This window comes from Notamacropus eugenii, chromosome 4 (assembly GCF_028372415.1).
Source record: "Notamacropus eugenii isolate mMacEug1 chromosome 4, mMacEug1.pri_v2, whole genome shotgun sequence".
Lineage (NCBI taxonomy): Eukaryota > Metazoa > Chordata > Mammalia > Diprotodontia > Macropodidae > Notamacropus > Notamacropus eugenii.
The window spans coordinates 239,531,423-239,550,416 of record NC_092875.1 but is presented as its reverse complement, the minus strand read 5'-3'; the positions used below and the strand labels follow the sequence as shown (position 1 = coordinate 239,550,416).

The following is an 18,994-nucleotide window of genomic DNA, read 5'->3' as shown; positions in this document are numbered from 1 at the left end:
TTACTAAATGCAAATGGCCTACCAAAGGTGGCAGACTTCCAAATATAACTAATGCATTTGCCTATTTTCATCATGAAAAGCATGCCACATCCATTGTAAGCAATTAATTGATAATCTGTGGTTTATTACATGGAAAAGCAAAAAAAAAAATATTAACTACCTTAGAGATATATCTTCTGGGAGGGGGAATGAATTAGAACATAAATAGAATCAGAACATAAAAATGTTCTGATAAATGCAAATATTAATGGCAAAAAGAGAGTTAAGGTCATTTCATCTTTAAATATTAGAAGAATATGCTTTCCCCTAAATTTTCATGATAAATATCTACAGTTCCAGGACTCAAGAATAATTTTTGATTTTTATTGAGAAACGTAACTAGTTCTCTTTGTCAGTGAATAACAAATCAATGAAACAAAAGGCATTAATCAAGTGCCTATGATATTCTAGGCATTATGTTAGCTGCCAAGAACACAAAGACAAGAGCAAAAATAGACTCTTCTTTCAAGGAGCTTACATGCTAACAGGAGAGAATTTGTAAATATATGGGTACATACGACCTAGAGAGTAGATGACAGGTAACCTTACAAGGGAAGGTTGCTAACAATTTGGAGGTGGGAGATGGGGACAGAGGAGGTATTAAAGGACCTTGAGATGCCTGGGGCAGAAGCTGATTCTTGATCTGAGTCTTGAAGGAAACCAGGGATTCCAAGAGGCAGAGGTGAAAGGAGTGAACATTTCAGGCATAAAGGACAGCTTTTGCAAATGCATGGAGATAGAAGAAAAGAGTACTGTATGTAAGGAATCGCAAGTGGGCCAGTTGGATCACAGAGCATGAAATATTAAGCAGTCTAGAAACACAGGAAGAAGACAAGTTCTAAAGAGCCAGATACAAGAGTTTAGACTTGATCCTAGAGGTAACAAGTTGTACCAACAACCCGTTTATTCATCTATCTGTCTGTCTGTCTATCTATCCATTTATCTATTCATTCATTCATTTATTCATTTATCCATGTATCTCTTCATTTGTTTGGGAGCAAGGGACAGATGGAATAGTCAGACTTTCACTTAAGATAAATCTTTTTGGCTGCTAGGAAGAGTTAAGAAAAGATGAATTAGGATGTTATTAGAATAGTCAAGGCAAGAAGTGATAAGTGGTGGTAGAGTGGAAAAGAGATATTTACAAAAAATGTTGTAGAGATTAATAAAAACAAGGATTCACAATCAATTAGATATATGAGGTGAGTGAGGAGTCATGGACAATGCTGTAGCGGGGAACTTGGATGACTACAAAAATTTTTATATTTAAATTTTCTTAATTTTTAAGTACTTTGAAAAGTAATATAGAAGTTAAGAAGGGGGGTAGATTTGTTTTTTGGGGGAGAATAATGAGTTCTAATTTGAACATGTTGACTTCAACAAGCCTGAGGGGTAGCCCATTCAAAATATCAACATGTCTAACTGGGCCAGTTTATGATGTGAGAGCGGAGAGATGGATAAATACTGTCTATATATCTTGTTGTTTGCCCTTAGTTTTCGAAAAGGATCAATGACTTCACATGGAGATGTCTTGACTTGTGTGTAGATCTGGATTTAAGTGAGGCAGAAATGCACACAGTTGTCAGTCTCACTCTCTTCTCGAATTATCCAAATCCAGTGGCAAGAAAAAAGTCAGGATGACTAGCAATGACCTGGGATGCAGTGGATGACCTTGGCGTCCTCCATATCTGACCAAGCCCTAAGTACTCCACTGCACCTGCATCAGCTACCTTCATGGCTTTGGAACAAGTTGCTCTCATCCGTCATTTCTGCTAGAGGAAGTCTTCACACACTTGCAGTAGACATCACTCTAACACATCAACAGGATATATGCACACACATATACATGTATATGTATATATGTATATATACATATATATTCTGTATCTACTGCACACTCATATGTCTGTGTGCATGAAGACATGCACATATTTAAACACATACACAGTTGCTAAAGCTACAGAAAAGAAAGCTCTTGCCACCAAAGTCCTTGGCATTTTCAACTGGTTCAATGGAAATGTCATCCAAGAAGTTATATTACCAGGTGCTTTGCAGCTGTGCCCTAAGGACTATATGACTTTTCTATTGGACTTGCAGATGAAACTTTCTCCGTGGGTATTGGATCCTCCTTTAGAATATAAGCTCCTTGAGAGAAGTTACCGTCTCTGCTCTTTTATTGGCATGTATCCCTAGTGTTTAGCATAGTGCTTTATACATAGTTCTTGATATAAATACTTCATTCATTCATTTACTCATTCATATGTACATGATACATATTCATATATATCATCTATATAAATACACAGGGGCAGCTAGGTGGTGCAGTGGATAGAGCACCAGTGCAGGAGTCAGGAGGACCTGAGTTCAAACCTCACCTCAGACACTTGACACTCACTAGCTATGTGATCTTGGGCAAGTCACTTACCCCCACTGCCTCATCCTGGGTCACCTCCAGTCATCCTGATGAATATCAGGTCACTGGATTCAGATGGCTCTGGAGGAGAAATGAGGCTGGTGACCTACACAGCCCTCCCTCACTCAAAACAAAGTCAAGTGCAAGTCATGTCATTATGTCTCTGGTGGCATGGTCTTCTTTGGCAACAAAGGATGAACACACATAAAATTACACATACAAGCAGCTACATGGCAAGTGCTGGGCCTGGAATCAGAAAGACCTGAGTTCAAATCTGGCCTTAGACACGTGTATTAGCTGTGTGACTCTGGGCAAATCACTTAATCCTGTTTGCCTCACTTTCCTCATATGTAAAATGAGATGGAAACTGAAATAGTAAACCACTCCAGTATCTTTGACAAGAAAATTCCAAATATTGCCAGGAAGAGTCAGAAATGACTGAAACAATTAAAAAACATAAAACACATACATACACACACATATATATACACATACATACACACACAAACACACACATGTGTGTGCATCACATATAAATGAAGTATTTATGGTAAACACCATGTTTAAGAGAGCCCAGGAGAGAGCCTTGGTGTATAACCACAGTTAGTCGACATGGAATGAAGGAAGATCTAGCAAAGGAGACTAAAAAGGAAGAAGACAAGTAGCAGGGAACCAAGAGATAGTAACGTCACAAAAATCCAGAGAAGAGCATCCAGGAGGAGACAGTTATAAATGGCACCAAATACTGCAGAAAAGTCAAGGATGAAGACTGAGCAAAATGCCATTAGATTTGGCACTGAGGAGACCACTGGTAACTTTGAAGAAAGTTGAATTTAAGGGACAAGATTGCAGAGGATTAATAAGCGAGTGAGAGCAGAGGAAGTGGAAGCGCTGAATACAGAAAACTTTTTCACAGAGCTCAGCTGAGAAAGTGAAAAGAAGTATAAGATAATGGCAAGCAGAGAGTGGAATCTAGTGAGATTTTTAACACATGAAGGAGAACTGGTGGTACTTTTAGTCACAAAAGAAGGAACCAATAGATGCCAAACATTAAATGTTAGTGTGAGGTGACTGATGACAGTGACTGTGTTCTGCTGGAGAAAATGAGAAAGTATAAAGTCCAGAGTACACATCAAGGCATTGGCTCTGGGAGGAAAGGCTTTCCCAAGAAACTGAAGTCAATGAGCAAATAGCGGAATTGATAACAAATGTGAGATGAGGAGAGGAGAAGGAATCTGAATCCCAGAATCTCAGAATTTGATAGAGGGAAGAAACTTTATCAGACATTTGATACTATCTATCTATCATGTATCTATCTATCTATCTATCTATCTATCTATCTATCTATCTATCTATCTATCTATCTATCTATCACTAGCTGTGTGACCTTGGACACGTGTGTGTGTGTGTGTGTGTGTGTGTGTGTGTGTGTATAATGGAATTACCACAATAGCACACATACCACATGGTCATCTCGTTGCTACTTGAAGACATCTAAGGAGAGGAAAACATGACTTTTCAAGGCTAGCTTTCAGGTTTTTGGTTTATGTCCCCCTGATATCAAGCCTAAATTTACTTATTCCTGGTTCTGCCCTCTGGGTCCAAAATGAACAGGTCTAATCTCTCTTCCAAATTTAAACCTTCCAAATGCTTGAAAATGGCTATCATTTTCCTTAGTCTTCTATTTTTTAAGCTAAACATGCCAGGTCTTTCAATCAATTATCATATGTCACAGTCTTGAGGACCTTCACAAATCTGATTACCCTGTTCCTTATTGACATCTTTAAACAGTGGTGCCCAGAGTGGAACACAATGCTTGAGATGAGGTCTGATGAAGATGTGTGTGTTCGTCCTTTGTTGCTGAAGAAGACCACGCCATCAGAGAAATAATGACAAGACTTGCACTTGACTTTGCTTTGAGTGAGGGAGGGCTGTGCAGGTCACCAGCCTCACTTCTCCTCCAGAGCCATCTGAATCCAGTGACCTGATATTCATCAAGATGACTGGAGATGACCCAGAATGAGGCAATTGGGGTTAAGTGACTTGTCCAAGGTCACACAGCTAGTGAGTGTCAAGTGTCTGAGGTGAGATTTGAACTCAGGTCCTCTTGACTCTTGCACTGGTGCTGTATCCACTTGCACCACCTAGCTGCCCCTGTGGTGAAGGTATGGTGGAATGATATTTCCCTCTACCTAGAAATCAAGCAGATATTAATGCAACCCAACTTTACGTTAGCTTTTTTGGTGGTTATATAACTCTTCTGATTCATGTTGAATATGCAATCTATTTAAATCCCTAGATATTTTCCAGAACAATTGCTGTCTGTCCTTGTCTCTCCCAGCCCATACTACAATGATGATTTTTGTACCCAAATGTAAAATAGTTATACCTATTGAAATTTCACTTTTTAGATTCAGCCCAAACCCCTAGACTGTCAAGAGACTATTGGATTTCACGCTTTCATTTACTGTGTTATCTATAACTCCCAGCATTGCATCATTTGCCAATGTCTTTGTCCAAATCATCGATAAATAATGCTAAAAAAAATACAGGGTCAAACACAGATTCTTTGAGGCGTCTAATGGAGACCTGTCACATCAACAACGAACTATTAACAGCTCTCTTTTAGTGAGGAGGAACTACATAGTGAACATGGTCCTGGACTTGGAGTCAGGAAGGTCTGGATTCAAATCCTGCCCCAGTCACTTAATAACCACGGGACTCTGGATAAATCACTTAATCTCTCTGTGACTCAGTTTCCTCACTTGTAAAGGGACTCTACTTGATGACTTTGAAGGTTGCTTTTAGTTCATAATATATGATCCTATGATATTTGAGTCTGGTCATCCAAGCAGTTTTGAATATATTTAATTGTATTATCATGTCATTATCAACAGCATTCTTCTTATCTATTAATTTAGCAATCCTACAAAAAGGCAAAGAGGATCTGTTATTTCACCAGGCTTGATACTACTATCTACTACTATGACTACATCTTACAGACAAAATAGTGAAGGATAAAGTTAATGGATTTGGCCATTTTGGATGCTGGGTCACCAGGGCTGCATGTCAGTGTTTGTGAACCCTGAGGTGATCAGACAGATTAGAATCCTTCACTGGCCTATACTACATCTTTTATATGTTTCATTATAATTTCACTATGGCAGGTTCAAAGTCATTGTTAAGGATGAAAACTGAAAAGTCATACTGTCTTCCAAGAATACGAACCAACAAATATTAAGTGGAGAGATGCTGATTTTGAATGAATTGTAGAGCTCACTGGCGCCTTTAACACTTCAAAAAAGTCTCAGGCTCACCGGAAGTGTGGAACTGTGTCATTATCTCTGTCTCTTTCATCTAATGCCTTGCATATAATATGTATTTGTTGACAACTTTCATATTTCTCTGGGTTTTTTTTTTTTGAGTGAACCATGAAAAATAAATTAATCCCACTGAGACTGTCAGTAATGTCTCCTGTAACACCAACTGCTTGTTCCTCCCTTTCCAACTAGCTAAGGTCATTCATGACAAGTTTTACATTGTAGAAAGATTGATGGACCACAGTCCAGGTAATTAATGGTGCTCAGAAAACAGTAGATGGTCCATCTGACAAGTTGTGGTATCAAGAGTATGAAACTGCCCATAATGTCATCTCTGTTTCCCAGTCATCCCTAAGATGAATGCAAAACTTATATCCTTCTTTTTTCCTACTCCCATGAGTCTATCATGGCTCCAATTTGCTTCCTGGACAAACCCACCAAATATTACTATATCAAGTGGTAAAATAAGCATAAGAAAGATACTTGAAGGGTGTCTGGCTACACAGGACCAAGTTGTATCTTTTCCCCTAATCTTCATAGTGGTTAAGAGTTTCATCATTTTTTCTTTGAATTGCTTGTGGGTGTTCACATCTCAATCATACATACCTGGCAAAATCTTTTTTACAGTCAATTATTACCCTTTAACAACTTAATAAGAATTCACAAATTCCTGTCCTTTGACTTAACAACACTACAGTCATAACTATATTAACCTCCTCTTCAGCATAACACCAATAGCCTGACTATTTGCCCTACCCACAAATCAACCATCAATTTTCTTAATTCTTTAGATATTCTTCTAGTCCTTTCTCTTACTTACCTTGCCTAATCTTGCCAACTACTTTGTCTTTATCTTTCAAGAGTCTATGTCTTCAAGTTCTACTTCCTAATTCTCCTCTATCCCTCTCATTGTTCCTTAATCTTCTATTTCCTTCTTAATTTTTCTTCATTCTGCTTCTATTTCAACCAGGAAGTAAAGTCTGGACCAATAGGTGATCCTACCAATTGTCATTCAGATTTTCCTAAATATCTTTATTCTCCTCAGATTCAGCCTTTCACCTACTTCACCCCTCTAAATTTCATCATTTTCCCCCTTATTTGGTCTTCCCTGTCCTCCTCTCTCTCTCATGACCTCCTCCCCAAAGAAATAAGAAGTAAAATAGGAGGGGGAACTCAACTCACATGTCCATGATTTTCTTGGTGGTTATTATTATATTATTACTATTTTATATTTTATATATTATTATTATTGGTTTCTTTAAGTTATAAAGTAGGCTTTTGTCATAGAGGATAGGGGAAGGCATGCGGCGGGATATCTGAGGAGAAAAGTGAAAAGTTTGAAATAGTCTGATTGATGAGATGGGTGGACAATCAATCAGGGAGGGGTAAAAGGATTGCTTGGATTCAATGAGAGCTCACATGAGCTTAAAGAACATTAATATGTAATGAACCCAGTCAGCAAAGTTTTGTCACTTCCTCTGGTAGGTGAGAAGGAACAAAAGAGAAAAATGAAGGCAATAAGCAGTGTTGGAGGTTGCCAAGGAAACAACAGGACAAGAGAGTAAGGGATCTGAGATGAAGGAAAGTGGAAAATCCAGTTAGTTCGCTAGGAGGACGGAGAGTGTAGCTGTATTAGGGGTGATGACAGGGGGAAGCATGGAGGGATAAAGCATTTGGAAGTCATGTTGAGGACAAATAATTAATTTCTTCAGAAAACAAAAGGTGCTGGGAGAGATTGAATGAAAAAAGATTACATTTAGATAAAGAAATTTTAAAATTTTTGAATATTTAATTATGATACTTTGGGAGGATGATAAGGCCAAGTATGGCTATCCCCATGTGTAGAAGAAAACTTTAAACACATTTTAAAAATACATGTCAATTTTACAAGTATATCCTAGTGAAAATCTGGATGGAAAAGCAATGTTTTTCCATCTATTCCCCTGTGAACTCAAAGTTCAGCTCAGTTTGTCAAATGTACCTCTATGGGGCAAGGCACTATGTTAGGCACTGAACTTCTAAATAAATACAAAAAATGAAATAGTACCCATGCTCTGGAAATTTGTATTCTATGAGGGGAAACAATGACTATATACATAATTATTGGGAAAAACTCATCATCCTGCAAGATCCCATCAGCCTTGGCACCATACTTCATCACTACCCTCTCCTTCTATAGGATGGGACAACTAAGGAGGGACTCAGCTCAAACATCTACTTTCTTATTTGACTGCACTATTCTAGGACTACTCTGACTTCTCCATCAGGCCTCAGAATAGGTTACCCCCTTTCTCTTTTTCATGTATTATTTTACTCCACTAGGCTGCAAGTTTCTTGAGGCCAAGCATTTGTGTCAGCACAGAGGACAGTCCAATACACAGGTGACACTAAACTATGTTAATTGACTTTTGACATAATTAAACACAAAGTGTTTTCATGAGGAAGAGAGTGCTAAAAAGTGAAGGCAGAGGAAATATCAGGAAAGGTCTTCTCCTATAGGAAATGCGTGTGTGTGTTCGTCCTTCGTTGCTGAAGAAGACCATGCCATCAGAGAAATGATGACATGACTTGCACTTGATTTTGTTTTGGGTGAGGGAGGGCTGTGCAGGTCACCAGCCTCACTTCTCCAGAGCCATCTGAATCCAGTGACCAGATATTCATCAAGATGACTGAAGATGACCCAGGATGAAGCAATTGGGGCTAAGTGACTTGTTGAAGGTCACACAGCTAGTGAGTGTCAAGTGTCTGAGGTGAGATTTGAACTCAGGTCCTCCTGACTCCTGCACTGGTGCTCTATCCACTGCACCACCTAGCTGTCCCCCTATAGGAAGTGGCAATGTAATGAAAGAATCTGGGGATTCCAAGTAGTGGAGATGAGGAGCAAGTAGATTCTACATATGGAGAAATAAATACCTGGGCAAAAGCACAAAAGTCAGAGAGGAATGTGTTTGATCTAGGATTATCATCAGTGTGCTTTGACATCTAATGATATGTCTACATAATCTAAAGGTCTGCCCATTAAACCTTCCTGCTGCTTTTAAGGAAGAATTCTTAACTTCACTGGATGTTCCTTTAAATTCTCTGCCTATTTTCTTACTTTAGTTTTTTCTAATAACATTTAATAAGCAGTTCCTCACATCTGTATCTTCCAGATATTCCAAAGATATTTAATTTTAGTTGACTTTATCAAGTCACTAAAAGTCAAACATCTTTAAAATCTCTTAGCTAACATTTCTCTCTCATTTGTTGCAGGGAACTCAACACATCTGGATCCTTTTGACAAAATTACTCTCTCTTTTTAAGATGGTTCAAACATTTAACAGAAAAATCAAGTGCAGTGGGTTGAAACATACCATTAAATCATGAAGTTGAACTTTTGCAGATGATATAAAAACAAATCATTAATAGAGTACAGACTAAATATAAAGTGGCATTTTATGACAATGTAAGCATCAGTTCAAAATGTTATGTAAGCGTGTTATGACTCATGTTTAATTGTAATTTAATCAAAAGAGAATTTTTAGTTGTATTTAAAGGAAAAAATACTTTTTATCCTTAAACCCCCAGGACTGATGTAAGAAAGGTTCTCAGATTAAGGAAGAATTGAAGGAGGAAAGAAAAGAAGGAAAGAAGGAAGCTAGCAAATATTTATTAAGCATATGCTACATGCCTGGCACTTGCAAATATAATCTCCCACTTAACAAATGTAATTTCTTTGGGTTCTCACAATGCTGGAAGGTAGAGGCTATAATTATCCCCATTTTTATAGTGGAAGAAACTGAGGCAGACAGAAGATATGTGATTTGCCCAGAGTCACAAAGCTAGTAAATATCTGAGGCTGGATTTGAACTCTTACTGACTTCAGGCCTTAGCACTCTATCCATTGAGCCATCTAGCTGTCTAGGTTGTCATTCAAAACAAGACCAGTTTTAATGACAGGAAAATGTATGGATTTTGATGGATTCTAATAAAAATAAGCTATAATAACTTTGTTATCTTTCTAATTTCTATTTTATTTATGATTTCAGTCTTAAAGTCGAATATAAGAACTTGAAAGAGATTTACAGATAGATACATTCTTTACCCAACTCACACTTTCAGTTCTTCAGTATGTCAAATTACACTAAACTTATTTCAAATTTAAGTTTATATTTTTGTAAAAGAAAATGTTAAATGATACCCTATACAATTTTCAATCACTAGATACATTTAACTTTAACAAAAAGATTGCAACAGGAAAAAAATAACCAACTTCTCCCCTTCATAAATTTATATTTCTTGGAGTTCTGGACTTTCTTTGGTAGGCATTGACACAACCTTCATAGAAAATTATGTCTAGAATGTTTATAAACTCAGAGAATGTTAGATTATTTAGAGATTAACTATATGCATTTAAACACTTCTCAAAAGAAAGGTGTAGTTATTTTCAGGCACATGTGGAATTTAAGAATTTTTCCTGTGATCTCAGACCATAAGTGCCTTGCTGTGAATAATTTCTAATATAGTCATAAAAATAGTTTTGTGATCTAGCAGTAAAGGAATGAATAGGGGAAAAGATACCATTTTACAATGGATTGGAGAGCAATATACAGTGAAGGTTGATGGTCACCTTCCAGGAAAGCATAACAGTTATTATGAAGTAATTTAAATTCAAAGCAACCATCAGACTATTCAAAGTAGAAAATCAGCTGGCCATCGTATGAATGTTTCTTTATACAATTTAAATTACTGGAAAAGACATTACAGTGAAACCGTTTTATGATGTTGAAGAGCAGGGGAAAGAGGAACAAAGTGAATAATATAGACTTTATTGATTCTGCATATTAAGCTTTTCATATCTATAGAGCTATTTCAAAGAATCATAAAATTCAATCTTTTCAGGGGACCACTAATTCAATTCATTGCTTCAATTATCATTCTTCTTCTACTACATCCTGAAAAATGGCCATTCAAATTCAGTTGATACACTGGTAGTTCTGGAGAACTTAATACCAGAGGAAGTAGACAATTTAGATTTTTTAAGTATACTTTAAGATAGTTCTCATCGTTAAATTATTTCCCTTTATATTCAAGCAAAATCTGTTTCCCTACAGCTTCTACCCTTGGTATTATCCCCAACTCTTACTTCTCTATCACTCTACATATGCATTCTGTTGTCAAATCTTGTCATTCTACATTTACAATACATCTTTTTGATATACCTTCTTTCTACACTCACAGCTGCCATCCTAGAATGCCCTTATTGTTCCTTGCTTGAACTGTTGCAAAAGAATTCTAGTGGCTTTCCCCCCACATGAAGTTTTTCCTTACTCTATTTAGCTGCCAAAATGATTTTTACCAAAGAATAGGTACTCAAAATAGGTACTCAAAAAACTCTATTGGCTCCCTATTAACTCCAGGAGCAAATATAAATTTTTCTGACATTTAAGACCCTTTTATAATATGGCTTCTTTTTAACTTTCCATCCTTCTTAAATTTTTACTCCTCTCCATGAAGTTTATAATCCACTTACACTGACCTTCTTTTTTGCTTCTTAAACACAACATTACCTCTCTGATCCCCATTCCTTTTCCCTGGTTGTGCCCCATGTTTCCACATCTAGAATGCTGTCCCATCTCAACTCTACTTCCTAACTTTCCTGGCTTCCTTCAATACTTAGTTCTACTTACCTTCCATAAGAAACCTTTCTTCTCCCCCTCCCCTAGTCCCTTCTTTTGAGATTACCTTCCATTAATATAATATATTGTGTGTATACAATTATTTTCATGTTGTCCTCCCATTACAATGTGAACTCCTTGAGGGCAGAGATTGTATTTTTGATTTTTTTTGTTTCTCTAACATTTAGCATCGGCACTTACTTCGCTTAGTGTTAGGAATACACCATTTTTAACACTTAAGAAATGGTATTTATTATTTCCTTACAGAACAGTCAGGGATAAAAATAGTACCTCTTTTGTCCTTCGGAGCCAAGCACAATAATTCTAAAGTCTCTTCTACAAGACAACCTTTGAAAACAACTTCAAAACAAAAATGATGTCTCTTCCCTTCTCTTTCTCCTTCTAGACTTAAAAGCCATCCTTTGACCAACTTCCATTTGACATGATTCCTTAAGCCCTCACCACCTTGGCTGTGCTTCTGTAGGGATTTGCTGAACACATCATGATTCTACAGATGTGCTTTGATCAGGAGAGCAAACCTTGATTTTGGTAACCTATTGCTTTATGTACCTACTACATGATGAATGGTGCTTAGGCACCGGGTGAGATATAAATCTTCAGTATAAGATGGTGTGCTCCCTCAAGGAGCCTGTGATACAATAGAGAGATCTAAAAAAATAATACAAATAACTCTGATATGAAACCTTGCTCAGTATTTAGCTCAACCCAAATACTGTGATGTCTAAAAAGGGAAGAATCATGATTGACAAGGAATAGATTTGTGAAAAACTATTTATTAGATGTTTGCTATGTGACAGGAACTATGCTAAGTATTAGGAATACAAATAGAAAAAGAAATATTTTTCTGCTCTCAAAGAGCTCATTCTTTAATCAGCAGAGACAACTAGACAGTGAGTACCTTGAGAGCAGAAAGGTGGCACAGTGGATAGACAAAGACCTGAGTTCAAATCTAGCCTCAGACACTAGCTGTGTGACCTTGGGCAAGGCACTTAAATTTTTGCCTCAGTTTCCTCATTTGCAAAATGCAGATAGCACCTACCTCTCAGGGTTGTTGTAAAGATCTAATGAGATAGTAATTATAAAGTGCTGACTTAGCGCAATGTCTGGCACACAGTAAGCATTAGGTAAATGTTTCTTCTCCTCCTCCTTTTTTCCCCCCTTTTCTTCTTCTTCTTGACAATGTCTAGAAAAGTTCTGCTATAGAGAAGACAGAAAGTCCCAGAAATCCTAAGGCTTAGGGGCCCTTGCATTACAGTCTCAGGTGTCAGTAGAGTGTAGAAACAGAGCAGAAAATGAAGCCTAGAAAACCTTAGGAGTTAGTGGCAGAGTGGATGGTATTCCATCTCACCTGAAGGAACAGAGATGGACAATCTCGCACCTTGTCTAGACAGGTTCTGAACATCCAGAGTAGGGGATCAGAAAAGGGAAAAGTCATGGAGGAACAGAACCTCCTGGTCATCCTGTGAGCTCTGGGGTATTCTAGGGCTGGGGGGCAGGGAAGGGAAGAAGGAAGCATAGTCCTAAGAGTGCTGACTTTTCTCACAATAAATGCAGATCCAGCATTTCAATTAGGTCCTCAAAGGACGTTTTTACAGTTGCAAAGCTAGAAAAATGGTAAGGATTACATTCTAGGCAAAGCAGATAAGATAAACAAAAACTCATAGGTGGGACAGTATTAGACACACATGGGATAGTATATTGTCATTATACTTGGGACAGACAGTGAAGGGGAACTGTCAGTAATCTGGATTTGTCAACAAGCATTTACTAAGAGCTTACTAATTGCCAGATTCTGTTTAATTCTGGCTTTACGTATTACTGTCTCTGAAGCCATTGACTTGATTGAGGGCCAGGGAGGGGAGCAATCTAGGAACCATTAGGAAGTGCCCTTTGGTGGCTAATTGTGATACTGAAACCTTGTAGGAAGGCAATCCCACATGGAGGCTGGAGCAGGAATGGGAAACCTGTGACTTAGAGGCTCCAGGTGGCCTCTAGGTCCTTAAGTCTACCACTTGGACTGAATCCAGACATCACAGAACACAGAACATACCCTTAATAAAAGGATTTACTTGGATTGGGTCAAAAGGCCACACCCAAGGATGCAGAAGGCCACGAGTGGGCTGGAAGCTGCAGGTTCCCCGCCCTGGGCTAGAGGGATGGGACCACTGGGCTTGTGGCTCTAGAAGAACACCACTTAGTAATGTGCCCACTCACTGATTAATTGATATGCTACCTTTCTATGGATTTAGGAAAGGCCACACTGGAGTCACAGAACCCCAAAGCACCAGGGACGATCCACAAGAGTTACAAGTGTCATACATTTAAGGATGAGAATGAAAAAGTGGATTGGTTTAGTCAAGTGATATACACAGATAGCTTCTTTTTGAAAAGTAAAGAATGAGGGAGAAGAGAGAGTAAAAGGTAGGAAACAGAATGAGAGGAAGAAAAGAAGAGAAGGAAAAATTAGAAAACAAAGAAGAGGAAGAGAGAGAAAAAGAAAGGGGGATGGAGAATGGGAGAGGCTGTAAGAGGGAAAAAAGAGAAAGAAAAGTTTTATAGTGGTAAGATCAAATCAACAGAATTTTATTTTACTGCTAATATAAGCAAAGAGAATTTTTTTTAATGCAAGATTGGTCATGGCAATACTCTTTCAAAACTCAATAAGTAGTTGAAAATGACTTAAAAGATGTTGCTAAATTTGTTCTGGAGTTCTAATGCTGTTCAATGATCACAATGAAAGCTCTCTGAGGTGTCCTTACTACTGAAATGTTTCACTGAAATGGTTTCACCACATTGTTCATATTCCGTCATATGTCTGGCTTAGTGCCCAGAATTATAGAAGATTCCTTAGCCCTGTGAAAATCTTATTTGCATTACATCTGGATATACCATAAATTAATCATTCAAATGTCCCATAAATGAGTCACTCAAAGTATGTTAAAAACTTTTTAACATACCATTATCTTCCTTGTTTGTTCATAAAATTCAAAAGTACTTTAACCCCAAATGAACATGCTATATTGAGAAATGGCACCTCAGGCAACATTTCCAAATCTAAACTCACAATCTTCTCCCTAAAACTCCTCTTAGCATTCTTATTTGTTTGATGGCATCATCCTTCTTTTACTTACTTGGACCTGAAAACTTAAAGTCATCTCTCCTAACCCTCACAAATAAAATCTATAGACAAGTCTGATCAATTCTACCTCTGCAATGCCTCTTTGGTGTATATGGAAAGGAGAAAAAAACAGCAAGAGAAATTGTATTGCTGGCAGAATCTAAAAGACTTGCCAACAGATTTGATGAGCAAGGTAGTTCAGAGCTTCATCATCTCTTGCAATTACTGTTTTTCACTTCTTATTAAACCACTCTATTTTACAGGATAAAAGGTAAAATGGTAATGTAATATGAATTTTGAATTTAACAGAATTAAAATCAATATTTGCCTATATTACTGAGCCAGCTTTTTAAAAAATCTAAAATGTAATAGAAACTGACTTGATGAAAATATTCTAATATTCTTCTAACTCATTTCTAGGCCTCCAGTCTTTTCCTTTGCTGATATGTTGTCTGCATGACTGTCAAAAATAATCCTCATAATGTACAGGGCCAATCATCTCATTTTCCACCTCTGAAAGTTCTCATGACTCCCCATTGCTGAGAGGATAAACTTCAAACCTCTCAATCTGATATGCAAAGCCCTCTACTTTCCTGACCCAATCTACTTTTCTAGACATCTAATACTACTTCCATTCAAACAATCTATCACTAAGCATTTCCTCAATCTCATCTTGTCTCCTTCCATCTCCATGCACACATTCCCAGAATGGGAAGGGATTGCATAGATCATCTCATCTTGCATCATACCTGAACAGGAATTCCTTCTACACTATTTCTTAAAAGAGGTTCATCCAGTTCTCCTTGAAAAGCCCCAATGGGTGGGACCCACTAGTTCCTGAGGCAGCTCATGCCACTTCTACATAGTTCTGACTTCTAGGCAGCTTCTCCCTTACATTTAAACCTAAATCTGCCTTTGCAAGTCTCCTAATTTATTTCTTCTTTCTTTTAAGAAAATTAAGAAAGTTCTGCCTAAGTTAAGCAGAACAATTCCAATCCCACTTTCACATGACAAACCTTCTTGTGGCTTACTAGTACCTCTAGCATAAAATATAAACTACTTCTGTTAAGCTTTTAAAGCCCTTCACAACCTTGCCCTAACTCCCAATCAAACAACACACCCTTCCCACACTGTTTGATCCAACTAAACTGGTCTCCGTGTTTTCGGTTCTTCATACATGGTCTTCCATTTCTCATCACCACGCCATTGAAATGATTTACCCTGGAATGTGATTTATATTTATTTCTGATACACAGAATTCCTCTTTCTCTCTCTCTCTGTCTCTCTGTCTCTCTCTCCAAATTCAAGCACCATCCTCTGGTGTATGATTTATGTAAGATGTGTCTGACTCCCCCCAATTGCTAATGTCCCTCCTTTCAAAGTAACTTGATTTTGTTTACTTTCTACTGTGTTTATTCAGTGTTTATTTATAAACAAAAATGATCAGATTATTAAAATTAAGGGCTTTTTTTTTACAGGAAAGATATATTAATGCATATTGTACATCTACCATCATTGAAAAATACAAGAGCACGGTGTCAAGTTCCACAACGAAACCTTTTACTATATATTGATTTACCCTATATTTAGGATATGTATATCCTTATATTTGGGCAGATATGTGTTATGGTAGATACCATGCCAGCCCTCAAGTCAGGATGACAAACCTCAAACACTAGCTGTGTGACCCTGAACAAGTCACTTCACCCTGTTTTCTTCAGTTTTCTCATCTGAACAATGAACTGGGGGAGGAAACAGCAAATCACTCCAACATCTTTGTCAAGATGACCCTAAATGGGGTCATGAAAAGTCAGACACTACTAATTAAGCAAACAATAAATACTTAACTTCTTGTCTTTTCCATTAGAACGTAAGCTAATTGGGAATATGGATTGTTTTAATCTTTATATTAAATTCTCAGTGCTGTAATATTAATGTAAGGTTAATGGTGTGTGGGGGCAAGAGTTAAAGATCTTCCCCACCCATTAATAGGCCTCAGGTGAAGCCCATTAAGAGAAGCTTGATTAGGGAGATTTGTTTTGTAGGAAGGTCCACAATTTTTGTTAATTTCAAAAGAGGAGCCTGGTTCACAAGGGTCTTGATGCCCTCTGGCTCTGAAAAGTGTGTGTATGCTCTGAGGTGAGGTTTTGTTTTGGGGCTTACTCACTGGAAGAAGGTTCATGTGCCAGATGAGACTCTGGGTAGCTGTTAAGGAGCCCCCCAGCTTGAAAACCCAGATGTTGGTGCTTCTCTCTGGCAACCATATACGTATGTAATGGTCAGACAGTTGGATCTGTCTGTTGATTTGTGATGTATGTGTTGCTTATGGTGAGACAGTTAAAAGCCCTATCTGTTGGTCTTTATTTCTCTGCTTATATTTTATTTGTATTTTCTCTGTTTTGAATGTACTTAAAAAAGATTGTTGACCCCTCAAAAAGTTGTTTTTCCTTTTAGAAAAGCAGATCTAAGAGTTTATACAGCAGGCTCTCTTGTGTATGCCAGGGTGCTTACTGACACAAGTGCCTAGCACAGTATATTCAAACAAACACACATTTGTGTAGGAGTTCAATAAATGCTTGCTGATTTATTGATCCATTGCTATAGTCAAAAGGTCTTCTTCATTTGCATTTTTACCCATGCCTGGAATAGACTTATTCTATATCTCTCTTTCAGTTGAACTCCTACCCATGGCACCATTTCTTCCCCATAAAGCTTTTCCTGATTGCCCTACCTACAAGTGCCATTTATCTTATCAAAACTATAATCCCTAACAGAACTTCTCTTATCCACTTATCATCTTATAAATTTTATAACAATTATTTGAATATGTCTGTCCCTCTACTAGACTTCAAGATCTATTGAAGAAAGAGAATACAACACTTTTTATCTTTATATCAAGTTGCCAGCATAGTGTCCTTATGCAATTTGTGTTTAATAATTTTGATATATGGTAGATAGAAAGGGAAACTCAATAGCTACTTCAAATCTTACGCTCACATCTCATAATAATTCATAGAGACATTGCTCATATCACCAACATAACACATTCTCTAGTCAATGTCAAATACAGATGTATTTTCAGACATTAAAATTGATGTTTTTGGGCGTCATAAAATTTATTCAGAACTCTTAAACTACATCAGGATAAAATTCCTACTTAAATCAGAAATTTTACAGAGGTCCCCTAAGAGAAAATGACAATGTTTAAATTTTTAATTTTCTATAAACATCCATTATATGGATACTTTGCATGATGACCTCTAAGTTGTTGTCACAAAACCCCATCCTTTAAAATACCAGCTCCAGTGAAGTCCTATGGCTGTGAATCATGTAACATCATATCTGAAACAAATTGTGGGTGGCCCAACAGAAACATGAATGGTGGCTCTAAAATGCTGTAATATGTTATAGTACATCTGAGTTGCACAGGAGAAATAATACAAAATCCACTAACAAGTGTGCCCTGAAAAAGGAGGTGGGACAATTTTACATTGAAAAATAGATGGATAGTCCAATTGCTATACCACAAACAATTAAACTATAGTTTAATAAACTATTAAATTCATGAACTATTAAATGAACCATAAGACCACAACAAGTGGATTCTGTGTAGATATGGACAAAACTTGCAGAAGATAAGAATATGTGGATGATGATCTTTTTCTGGTAAAAAAAAAATAGGTTTTTACTGAAGTGAAATAAGTTAGATTAAAAAAAAAGACCTTCATGACTTTAAAAATCAAATACTCAAATAATTAATGTGAGAAGGTATAGAGATACCCAATGAGAATGCTTTACATGTGTAGCAATGCTTAGAGATTTAAGGAATCTTAGAACAGTGATATCAGAAGAACAGTGACATTTTGCTGTGTCTCTCTTTGTTTCCCCAGTACTTAGCATAGTGCCTCAAACAATGACTGTTGGTTACCTGGTTGACATCTGGGAATATATAGTCAGTGACACATTTTATTTTAGTGGCATGACAGGGGCAGCTAAATAGAGCAATGGAAAGCATGCCAGTCCTGGAGTCAGGAAGACTCATCCTTGTGAGTTCAAATCTGATCCCTGATACTTACTAGTTACTTGACCCTGGGACAAGATACTTAACCATTTTGGCCTCCATTTCCTCATCTGTAAAATGAACTGCAGAAGAAAATGGCAAACCATTCCAGGATCTTTGCCAAGAAAACCTCAAATGGGATCATGAAGGGCCAAACATTACTGAAACAACTGAACAACATGTAACTGCAAATGTTAACAAATGAAAAGTATTTAATCCTTAATCCTCTCCAGCACCAACTCAGTGCTCTACAGACAGTAAGCACTTAATTAATATTTGCTGATACAGTCAAAAATATTTGACTCTGTTGAAATTTAAATGTACTTTACAAGTATATTTTTCATGTCCAACAAATTATATAGTCAA

The 18,994-nt window shown here is 37.2% G+C and overlaps 1 protein-coding gene across 1 annotated transcript in view; it reads right to left on the bottom strand.

Annotated features, from left to right (window-relative positions):
* Nucleotides 1-18,994, bottom strand: part of LOC140501080 (disks large-associated protein 1-like) — an 890,990-nt gene that overhangs the window by 687,007 nt on the left and 184,989 nt on the right. The gene's annotated exons all lie outside the window — the stretch shown is intronic.